Here is a 12,236-nt window from a genome sequence, read left to right on the forward strand (position 1 = left end):
TAGGAAATGCTGTCTGGTCCCTGCTGACGATCTACACATGTTTTTGAAGTGCCCTCAACTTACCCAGATCTGGAAAGAGGTCGGTGAAATAATAGGTAAAATTCTTTCCAAAAACTGCCGGTAAGCCCCCATCAAGTTATTTTTGGATTTCTGCAGAACCCACTACTGGAAAATAGAGATGGTGCTAAATTACTTTTTTTATATGATAGAGGGATTTGCAAAAAATCGATTAGGACCTTTTCTCCCTCTTCCTTGGAGTGGAAAGACTCTTGTTAATCATTTTAAACTAGATATGAAGAAGGAGAATAAGAAACATAAGTTTTGAGATCTATTAAAAGAATGGATGAAAGATAAAGATAATAATTATAATGAGTAATTTGGCATTGTCCTATGATTACACTAGTCAGTCTTTAGACATACTCTATGGATGGGCTGAACAGGCTGTTCTTATCAGAGATTATGACCGACCCAGACAGGAGACTCCTTGGGAAGATTGGTAACGGGTTAAAGGGTCCCCCCCACTTTCTCTTTGTTTCTGTAATTCCGAAATACCTCTTGAGGTGACTCCCATGAGTCTGGGAGTTAAAGTGAATGAGAACAGTGAAAAAAAAATGTAATTTTCTGTAGAAGTATGGTTTTTCCACCTCTAGCTTTTTCACTCTTCCCAAATACCAGGACCCATATCTGAGGTGGTTTATGCAATCAAATTTGTTAAACACAGTAATCAATGACTCCACAGTTGTTACTTGAAGCACCCAGCGACCTTCCCGATCAGCATGTACCAAGTTTTCCACTACAGCTATTATATGTAAACATTTCCCCAGTATTTGCAAAGTTCTGATTTTCCTTCACATTCTTTGACAAACTCTATAAACTTTGTTTTCAGGTTTTCTGATTTTGAACTGAGTGTATTGAACATTGCCTGGCTTTGCATTATGGGGGTCATTACAACCCTGGCAGACAGTGTTAAAGCAGGGGAAATACCGCAAACAGGCCGGAGGACAAAAAAAGGGAATTATGACCCTGGCGGAAACCGCCAACAAAGACAGCCACTTTAACACTTCGCCCGCCACGGCGGTACAGACAAGTAGCGCGGCGGTCACCGCCAACAGACAGGCGGAAGACAATGTACCGCCCACAGTATTACAATCCGCCAATCCGCCACCTTTTCCGGGGCGATTCACAGTGGATAAAAAGACGGCGGAAACAGCTTTTGCTATGGGAAAACGCTCACCTTAACATATCCCACGAGGAATCCATGGAGCCGGAACTCCAAATACTCCCTGCCCTTGTGTTTCTGCTCTTCTACGACCAACAACTACGTAGGCGCCGCAGACAACGGTGAGTACTGCACCTACGACATGGGGGAGGCAAAAGTTAGGGGTACACACACCAAACACCCCCACCCCCACCCTCGCATGTTACAACATACACACCAATGCATTCACAAAAATCACAGTAACAACCCACAATCCCCCCGGAAGAATGAATACACAAAGCGACAATCGGTCAAACAATGTAATGTGCCAATATACATGTCATACAAAAATATACAGATATATATTTGAAAATCAGTCATAATTATATACAATACAAGAAGTAGTGCAGATATGTACATAACAATGTCCGTGCACCATCAGTCCAAAAATACATGGGCGAGGCCCACAAACGATACCTGACCACAATCGGAGAGAACACTGCAGGGGCATCAGATAGAAATACTACAGGCACCTCAGGGGGAAGGGAAGGGGGGGTACCTCAGCCGGATGACTGCAAATCCAGATCCACGACGGGGCTCCATGCCCATTTATGCCCTCCTGGGGAGTGCAAAGCCACAGTCTCTCAAGTCTCTACAGTGGGTGGGTTGCCCACTGTGCCATCCTGGGGAGTGCAAAGCCACAGTCTCTCAAGTCTCTACAGTGGGTGGTTTGCCCACTGTGCCATCCTGGGGAGTGCAAAGCCACAGTCTCTCAAGTTGATGCAGGTCTCTACTGGTACTGGGGGGTACTGGTGCCCAGACTAGATGAGTCTCCCAGTGAAAGGTCGTGTCCTGTCACTGTCCCAGCTGCACATGGGATAAGGATTCCCGATGTGGCGGGCCATTCATTCCTACCCAGTGCATTGCCCTGTTCAGCGGTGCTTTGCCATGGCGGTTCAGGGCTGTTCAGCTGTGCTTTGCCATGGCGGTTCTGATAAGGACATTGGTGTGTGGCATGAAGTTTCATCATTGCCCAGCGGGGCTGTGGCAGCCGGGGCCCTCCTGGGCTGTGACTCTGGCGGTGGTCTCCTGACCAGTGACGATACTTGGGCCCTCCTGGGCTGTGACTCTGGCGGTGGTCTCCTGACCAGTTTCGATACTTAGGCCCTCCTGGGCTGTGACTCTGGCGGTGGTCTCCTGACCAGTGACGATAGTGGGGCCCTCCTGGGCTGTGACTCTGGCGGTGGTCTCCTGACCAGTGACGATAGTGGGGCCCTCCTGAGCTGTGACTATGGCGGTGGTCTCTGGACCAGTAACGACAGTGCTGATGGTTGTGTCTCGACTGCCGGAAATGATGGCGCACTTCTCTGCTGTGACACTCACAACAGGCTGGGCAGACTTCCTCTGGCCCTTCCCCACCTTTGGTGGAGTCACAGCTGACTCTCCAATCCCCTTGGAACCCATGTCAGTTGTTTTCCCATCTGGAGTCTTAACACGGTCCCGTCGTCCACTCTCCAATTTTATTGCCTTTACAGGGGGTGGTCTGCCAGTGCCTTGGCTCCGGGTCCTACTGCCTGCCCTGGTGGCCGGTGCACTCCAAAAACCTTGAACAGGCACCACTGGTATTGGAGGCTTTTTGGCAGAGGCGCTATGACGGGACTGATGAATTGGAGGGGGTGGGGTGGGGGCAAAAAGGTCAACTTTACAGAGGGACAGTTTCTGACGAACACTGGGCTGGGTAGCTGGAGGGGGTCTGGGAGTGGAGGAAGAGGAGGTGGTTGTCGGAGGTGTCACTTTAGGTGTTTTGGGTGCAGGTACTGGAGGCTGTCGTGAGGTGGATGGATGTTGGGTGAGTGATTGCCGGCGTTTGGGTACTTTGGGAGGGGGCGTCACAGACACACTGGGAGAGGACACAAGGGACATGTAAATGGCAGTGGAGGTGGTGAGTGCAGGTGAGCGGGGTGTGGTGCTGGGTGTTCTGGTGCGAGTCCTAGTGGCAGTAGATGTAGTGCATGCAGGTGAGAGTGTAGACGACACTGGGAGGGAGGAGGGAGAAGAGGAGGTGGGGGACACAGTGGAGGCAGTGGATGTTGTTGTGTCTGTATGCGGGTGAGACTTGCGTGAGTGCTTGTGATGTGTGTGGTGCCTATGTTTGCTTGAGCTAATTGGGTGTGTTGACTTGTGTGCATTCTGGTCTGTAGGTGTGATTGGGATGGGCTGGGGTACAGGAGATTGGGTCTGGGTGGAGGAAGTTGGAAGGGGGAGGCTAGACACAGGGACAATTGCTGCCATCAGTGCTGAGGCCAAAGATTGCAGGGTTCGCTGAAGGACAGCCTGACCAGAATGAATGCCCTCCAGGAATGCATTACCGTGTTGCAACTCTCGTTCTATACCCTGGATGGCATTCACAATGGTAGACTGCCCAACAGTGAGTGACCTGAGGAGGTCAATGGCCTCCTCACTGAGAGCAGCAGGGGTGACTGGGGCAGGGCCTGAGGTGCCTGGGGCGAAGGTGATGCCCACCCTCCTAGGTGAGCGGGCACGGGGCGAACGCTGAGGGGCTGCTGGGAGGGTGGTGCTGGTAGGGGAGGTGGCGGCTGTACCTGTAGAGGTGGGGGGCACAGATGGTGCCGCCACCACAAGGGAGCTCCCATCGTCGAACGAGTCCGTGTCGCTGATGGTGATCCGGTGGCCGACGTGAAGCTCCCCTCGCCCTCCGTCCCACTGGTGCATTCAGAGTCTGTGGTGTGGCCCTCCATGGCCATGTGGGATGCAGCTCCCTCGTGCTCCAGTGCCACTGTACCTCCGCCTGTTGATGCTGATGTACAAAAGGACAGGGAGAGCAGACAAAGGGGGGGAGACAGAAGAAAGAGGGTTTTAGTGCATGGCATACCGCTACCGTTGGCGGACAAGACAAACGCAGATGCCCCCTGCATTACACCATGCTCCTGCCCTCTGCACATGCAATTTCTGGGATATGGCCTATATGGCAATGGTGGACATCGGCGCACATGGATGCCACAGGGGCAACTATACCTCGACTTGGCACTCTGCTGAGGTGGGGTAGAGTGCCACATGGCCTACATTATGGAGGGGCCTTGCCTGCCGAACTTGCCCTGGCCTAGGGACACCCATAGCCCACCTCCCCCACCCAGACACCTCCACTGCACGCAAAGTCCACAGAATGATGTTGTACTCACCCCCTTGTGTCTGCTGTGATGCCCTCAAGCGCCCATCCAACTCCGGGTAGGCCACCGCCAGGATCCGGAACATCAGGGGGGTCATGGTGTGACGGGCATCCCTCCCACATTGGGAGGCAATCCCCAGCTGAGCCTCCGCCATCTTCATGCAGAAGCGGCGAATGTCCTCCCATCTCTTACGGCAGTGGGTGCCCTGTCTCTGGTGGGCCCCCAGGGTCCGGACCTCCTTGGCGATGGCACGCCAAATGTCCCTCTTCTGGTGGGTGCTGACCTACATGACATGCACAAGGAAAGAGGAACAGTCATTACCAACTGCACCTTCGTTGTGAGTGGCCCCCTCCCTATTCTGGCCATGTGGCCCATTCATTCCCATGCATTAATGTTCTATGGACTCTGCCCCCTTCCCTCTTCCAACCAGCCCTCTCCACCCAGGCCTAGCCCATACAACGTGCTCCCTGTGTACTAACCTGTTGGTCTGGAGGACCGTAGAGTAGCGTGTACTGGGGGAGGACCCCGTCTACCAGTTTCTCCAACTCCTGTGCAGTGAAGGCAGTGGCCCTTTCCCCAGACGCAGCAGCCATCGTCGCTTCCAGACTGAGGTCACAGCAGCACTTGCAGTGTAGGTCCTCTCCTGTCGAAGGTCAGGTATCTAGTGATTGAACTGATAGGAAATGGCGGTGACGTCCGCGGCGGTGACGTCCGCGGCGGTGCGCATCATCACCGCCAGCGCACCTGTTCATTGGCTCCTGGGACCCTTAGGGTTCAAAGTTAACCAAGGCAGCATTGCGTCGCGGTCTACGACCGCCTACCGCGACGGTGTGTAACGCCAGCGCTGTTACCCCACAATCCCATTGTCTCAGTTTAGAGGTCAGGCAGGCACCATTTCAGGGGCCCACATGGCTTCATTTTATACTGCGTCACACTTAGCTAGGCCTACACTCAACACACATACAGGAAGGGTTATGTGAGTGGTGTAGTCTTGTGTGTGACTGTGGGTACATACCTGGAGGAATAATGACTGGTTCTTCGCTGTTGTCCTTCGTAGGCACCGTCTGCTGGGACATATGAGAAGATGGCGGAATCCTCCGGTGTACCGACCGCTGGTGGACCTGTTGACAATGGAAGAGCGACATGTCATCGTAACCTACCGGTTTGACCGTGCCACAATCCAGGAACTATGTACCCAGTTGGAGCCAGACCTGATGTCACCAACCCGCCATCCGACCGGAATCCCCCCTGACGTGCAGGTGCTGTCAGTGCTCCATTTCCTTGCAAGTGGGTCTTTTCAGACAACAGTGGCCATGGCATCAGGGATGTCCCAGCCTATGTTTTCCAACGTGTTGTCCAGAGTGTTGTCTGCCCTGCTGAAACACGTAAGGAGATACATCATTTTCCCTGAGGTGGAGGATTTGCCTACAGTGAAACGTGACTTCTATGCCCTTGGACATATCCCCAACGTCATACGTGCTATTGATGGTACCCATGTAGCTCTGGTCCCCCCCAACAGGAGTGAACAGGTGTACAGGAACAGGAAGAGTTATCATTCAATGAATGCACAGATGGTATGTTTGGCAGACCAGTACATCTCGCAGGTAAATGCTATGTTCCCTGGCTCAGTGCATGACACTTACATCCTGCGGAATAGCAGCATCCCTGATATGATGGGTCAACTCCAGAGGTACCGTGTATGGCTTTTGGGGGATTCTGGTTACCCCAACCTTTCGTGGCTATTGACCCCAGTGAGGAATCCCAGGACCAGGGCAGAGGAACGCTACAATGAGACCCATGGGTGGACTAGGAGGGTGATCGAACGCACCTTCGGCCTCCTGAAGGCCAGGTTCAGGTGCCTCCTATGACAGGTGGATCCCTATTCTACTTACCGAAGAAGGTGTGCGACATCATCATCACCTGCTCCATGCTCTATAATTTGGCTTTGCGACGCCAGGTGCCTTTTCTGCAGGAGGATGATCCAGATGACGGTGTTGTAGCAGCTGTGGAGCCTGTGGACAGTGATGAGGATGAAGCTGATAAAGAAGACAACGACAACAGGGAGTCAGTCATACAGCAATATTTCCAGTGAGACACAGGTGAGAACATTTTCATTTTTAGCATTACATTAACTTTCACACGTCTGCCTCTATCCTGTTTTTCGATTTAAGTCAACATTTGGTAACTGAGTTGTACCCTTCCATTACAGTTTCACAGGTGTGGTTACCTACGTGTCAACTGCTTGCATCCTTCAAGGGCTTGTGATGTGTGACATAGGTATGTTAGCTTTAGAATGGTACACCCATTATGACACTGTCATTGATAATACATTTTTACTTAATCACAGACTGACTCCAGATTGTTTTGTGTTTCAAGGGTGTTTATTGAAGTGCTCAGAAATGGGAGGGGGTTGTAAAATGAGGATGGGTGATGGTGGAGGAATGTCCATGGCAGAGTCCAGTCTATTAGTCTCACAGGTGCACTGCCCACCTGGGCATAGTTAGAGGAGCTGGGGCTGTTAAAGTATGGACAGGGTAACAAAGTGGGACAGTGGGAGGACAATCAGGGTGGTGTCATTTCCTGGCGGGGGTCTTGCCATCTTGCTCTGTCCTGTTCCTGGATCTCAGGAACCGCTTGCGTGGGGGTTGTCCGTCTGCAGGGGGTGGGGTGCTGGTGTGGTGGTCCTGTGGCGGGACGTCCTGTCCACCAGCGCCGGCGGAGGTGGTGGGCATTTCATCGTCCTGGCTAGTGTCAGCGGCCCCTGGGAGTGCCACGGTGTCCCTCAAGGTCTGCTGTATGTCCTTCAGCACCCCTACGATGGTGGCCAGGGCAGAGCTGATGGTCCTGAGCTCCTCCCTGAACCCCAAATACAGTTCGTCCTGCAGGCGCAGGGTCTCCTGCAACTTGTCCAGAACCGTCGCCATTGTCTCCTGGGAGTGGTGGTATGCTCCCATGATGGAGGAGAGGGCCTCGTGGAGAGTGGGTTCCCTTGGCCTGTCCGCCCCCTGTCACACAGCAGCCCTCCCAGTTCCCCTGTGTTCCTGTGCCTCAGTCCCCTGGACCGTGTGCCCACTACCACTACCCCCAGGTCCCTGTTGTTGTTGGGGTGGTGGGTTATCCTGGGTTCCCTGTAGTGGTGGACACACCGCTGATTGACCTGTCCTGGGTAGGGAGGTTTGGGCCCGCTGGGTGGGTGCTGTGTTGGTGTTACCAGAGGGTGGAATGTCGGTGTTGGGCTGTGCCTGTGCAAGGGGAACAGACTGTCCTGAGGCCCACGATGGTCCGGGCTGGTCATCAGGATCCAGTAGGGCAGAGCTGCTCTCGTCACTGTGGGCCTCTTCTGGGGGTGGAGTGGTGTTGTCTGGACCCTCTGGTGTGGTGACGGTCCTTCGGGTTCCTGCAGGGGCATAAGAGCATGATTATTGCATGTGTGTCTGTAATGGTGTGCAATGGGTGGGTGTTTGTGTACCCCAGTGCATGCATTCCTGTGTGTGAGTTTGTGTGGTGATGGTTGGGGGGGTGTACTGGGTATGTGCAATGGGCATGCTTTAGTGAGGGGTGTCCATGCTTAGTTGTGTCATGCAGGGCTTGGTGTTGGGATGGGTGATTTGTGATATTAGTACATTAGTGAGGAGTTGTAATGATAGGGGAGGGGGTGAGGGAGGGAGTGTGTGATAGCATGCAGGTAGGGTGGGGGATATGATAGTTAAGAATTGACTTACCAGTGTCCCATCCTCCACCAACTCCTGCGAGGCCCTCAGGATGCAAGATGGTCAAGACTTGCTCCTCCCATGTTTATTAGTTGTGGGGGAGGAGGTGGGGGTCCGCCGCCAGTCCGCTGTACCGCGATGTTGTGCCTGGAGACCGTTGAACGCACCTTCCCCCGTAGGTCGTTACACCTCTTCCTGATGTCCTCCCTATTTCTTGGGTGCTGTCCCACGGCGTTGACCCTGTCCACTATTCTGCGCCATAACTCCATCTTCCTGGCTATTGATGTGTGCTGTACCTGTGAGCCAAATAGCTGTGGCTCTACCTGGACGATTTCCTCCACCATGACCCTGAGCTCCTCCTCGGAGAAGCGGGGGTGTCTTTGGCATGCCATGGGGTGGTGTGTGTGATGTGTGGGGTGGTGTATGTGGTGATAAGTGTGGTGAGTGTAGTGGTGTGTGGTGTTTTGTGCGTGGATGTTGTGTGGGTGATGGTGTTGTGTGCCTCTGTGTAGTGGGGTTGTCTATTCTGTGCTCTCTCTCTGTCGCCTTCGTGTCTAATTTTTGGTAGTAGGGGTTTGTGGGTGATGTGGTTGTGTGTTTTATATTGTGTTTGGTGTGTGGGAGTGTTGTTTGTATGTGTATCAGGTGTGTATATTTGGAATTGTCCAATGTGGCGGTGTTTTGGAGATGTGTGTGTATTTTGAGCGCAGCGGTGTGTACTGCCAATGGAATACCACAGTTGAAAGACCGCCACGTGGATTCGTGGGTCGTAATAGCATGGGCGTGTTTCTGTTGGCGTGGAGGTAGAGGATTTGTTTCCGACAGTTTATCACTGACCTTTGGTGTGGCGGTGTTGTGTGGGTGTCTGAATTTCGGCGGATTCCAAGATGTGTGTCATAATAGCTGTGGCGGAATGCAGCCGCGGCGGCGGTGTATTGGCGGTCTTCTGCACGGTGGTAAGCGCCTTTTACCGCCAATGTTGTAATGACCCCCAAAGTCTTTTGATTGAAGTGCACCCTGTGCCTTGTTCACTTCTGAGGTAAGAAATGCAAAACTTAATTTTTCATTCTTACTTCAGAAAGCATTCCAATGCACATTTTCTATAGCCTCAGATATTATGGGCATACCTTGTAATGAACAAACATAATGAGTTCTGTTCAATATTGAATGGACAGCTTTGCTTCCAAAGATTTCAGCATCAATAAGTGCATTGTCTATGCCACATCCACTGAGATAACTTTCTGTACACCGCAACACAGCCTTTGTTATGTGAGAAAACACCCGTCACTGGATAAAGATCACCAAATTCTAATGGATTGCTCATAAAAATGCCAGCTGTAATACAGAAAACACCTTCATCACAGAAAATTGTCAGGACAGGCTGGTCTTCAAGCTGAGCATGCACATTTTGGAATTTGTTTAGAGCTCTGCATACTGTTGTGTAGTTTATGACTGGAGATGGTATTACTGGTGAAAACCCAACCTTCTTCAGTGGGACAGTATCCTGGGAGATCAGAGCACGAATTTCAACCCACTGAAGAACTGGCTTTTCCCCATCTTTCACCAAATAAGCAATATGATAAATTCAGTTAAATCGGCTTTGCGGACTGCAGCATCAGGTAGAAGAAGATCCATGTCCGCAGCCACTTTGAAACTTTCTGGTACACTGGGATGTATTGATGGCTTGTATTGATTTTACAGATGTTGGCAAGACAGTTGGATTATAAGTTTGCAGCTTTGTTTATGCTTACAAATGACACCACTTGTTTTCCAGCAGTTCCTTCATTGGTACAGTCTTGAAAAAGCACCAAGGCATTATCATGTGTGCTGGATGTTCCAGACAAAGAAGAGCTATCTTCAAAATCCAAATTATCAAGAGTAGCAATTGTAAATCCTTTCCTGGTAAAGTGACTTGGAAGTGATATGCTGTCGGATTCACAAGATTTTACAGCATGAGCTCCTAACAAGTTCCTGCTCCATACTATGTCATTATAACTTGTTGATGCACCAGTCCTATTCACTTAAGTGAATAGGTCTCTAATTTTTCAATTGTCATAGACTGTGTGGGCATTCATCTTATGTAGCAGAGTTTTCTTTTTGCCGTGAGATAATTAATAAAACATGATTTGGAAAAGACAGTACATTTGCAGAGCATAAGCCTGTCAGTTCAATGGATTCTTCACTTATATCTTCAAAGCCATCATCAATGTTGTCTGCTTCTGTTTCGAACTCAAGAACTTTATTTTGTAACAGTTTTGCTTTGCTGATATTGAACAATGATGTAAAAAAGGTAAGACAACATGAGGCTTTCTTGTTCTTCAAATGGTTCCTGTTGATTTTACTGCCTCCTGTGATTTTATTTTGGAGGCAAGAACTTCAGGAGTACAAATCAGCTACTTACACCATAAGTGGCTCATTCTTTTTGTTAGACTGACACAAACAAATTCTGTCATTGTTAAGTCTCACCATAAAAATCTTAATTTCATTATTATGGATCAATACAGTTTCATAAATGTTGATCATTATTTCTCTGATCTCACTAAGAGTGAACCCGTAGCCAGCACTCAAGAGTGGCTTTAAAACGTAATTTTCTTTTTCAAAGAGAGCATACTTAGTCGAAGGCTGGTGGTTACGTTGCTGCTGGGAACCCATTGTACATTCATATTTTCTAAAGTATGCACACATGCAGTTGTGGTCGGCATTTAAAGCTGCAGCAAATAAATTCACCTCACTGTATAGATCACCTACTGGTCTGAAAACTTAGGCCCATATTTATATTTTTTGACACAAATTAGCGCTAGCACAGATTTGTGTCAAAAAGTTTACCGCCGGCTAACACCATTCCAACGTGCCAGCCGGGTGCCTTATTTATGGAATGACGTTAGCCGGCGCTGCGACCTGGTTAGCGTAAAAATAAATTACTCTAACCGGGCAGCGGAGGCGTAGGGAAGAATGGGGATTGTGCATCAAAGAATGGTGCAAGTCAGGTTAGAGTCAAAAATATTGACTCAAACCTGACTATCGTCATTATATGAGACACAACCCCAATTGAAATGACTTCTGTTTTAGCAAAGACAGGAGTCATGCCCCTCTGCCCAATGGCCATGCCCAGGGGACTTCTGTCCTCTGGGCATGGCCATTGGGGACAATGGCATGTAGCGGGGCCCAAGTTAGGCCCCCAGGCCACTTTAAAAAATAAAATAAAATAAAAACTTACCTCCACTTACCTCTACTTACCGTAGATGGTTCCCCCCATCCATGGGTTTCCTCCAGGGTTGGGCGAGGATGGCAGAGGGTGTCCCTGGGAGCAGGAAAGGGCACCTGTGGACTGCTTCCATGGTCGGAGTCTCTTAACGCCTGCCCTGACCCAGGCGTTAAAAAATGACTGATTTAGAGTCATTTTTTAAGGTCCTCCCCTCCCGTGCGTCATTTTTGCATGGGAGTATAAATAAGGCGCAAAGGCCTTAGAGTCATTTTTTGCCATGGAACAACTACCTTGCATCTCATTAATGCAAGGTAGGTTTCCACGGTAAAAAAATTGCTCAAACTCCATAAATTTGGCGCTAGACAGGTCTGGCTCCAAAGTATAAATATGGAGTTAAGTTTGTGCTGGAAATCCTGCGCAAACAGAGTATAAATATGCCCCTTGATCTTGGAAGAAGCTAGCTGTAGATAAAAACGTGTTTGCCCTTTGATAATCACATCCTCTGCACGTTGTTCTTTAGCCAATCCCTTTGGCCCTTGTTCTGTCTAAACCTCAGGTAACACATTGAAGATCCTCTACTCTCTTATTATATGGTGGAACTTCATGAGGGGTAGCCATTGATCTTCTAAGTGGGTGGGCATTGGTTTTGGTTGCTGACGCTTTCTCAGAAGACTGGGATTCTTGTTGTGATTTGCTGGTTTCTGCTATTTTTCGATATTTTTTCCAAGCTTTTTTCCATTGTTCACGACTTGTACCACTTGTTGTTACAATGATAAAATGTTTGATCCTCTTTACCCATCAGTATCAACCTTTTGTGAACTTCACCTTGCTGTATATCTGCAGCATCTTGAACGCTCTTCTGTCCAGCCACAAATGGTGTTATCTTTTCATTTGGATTAGTAGGGCATGTTTCTTTGTTGAAGGAGTCCTCAGGT

The sequence above is a fragment of the Pleurodeles waltl genome, chromosome 2_2 (genome assembly GCF_031143425.1).
Source record: "Pleurodeles waltl isolate 20211129_DDA chromosome 2_2, aPleWal1.hap1.20221129, whole genome shotgun sequence".
NCBI classification, from domain to species: Eukaryota; Metazoa; Chordata; class Amphibia; order Caudata; family Salamandridae; genus Pleurodeles; species Pleurodeles waltl.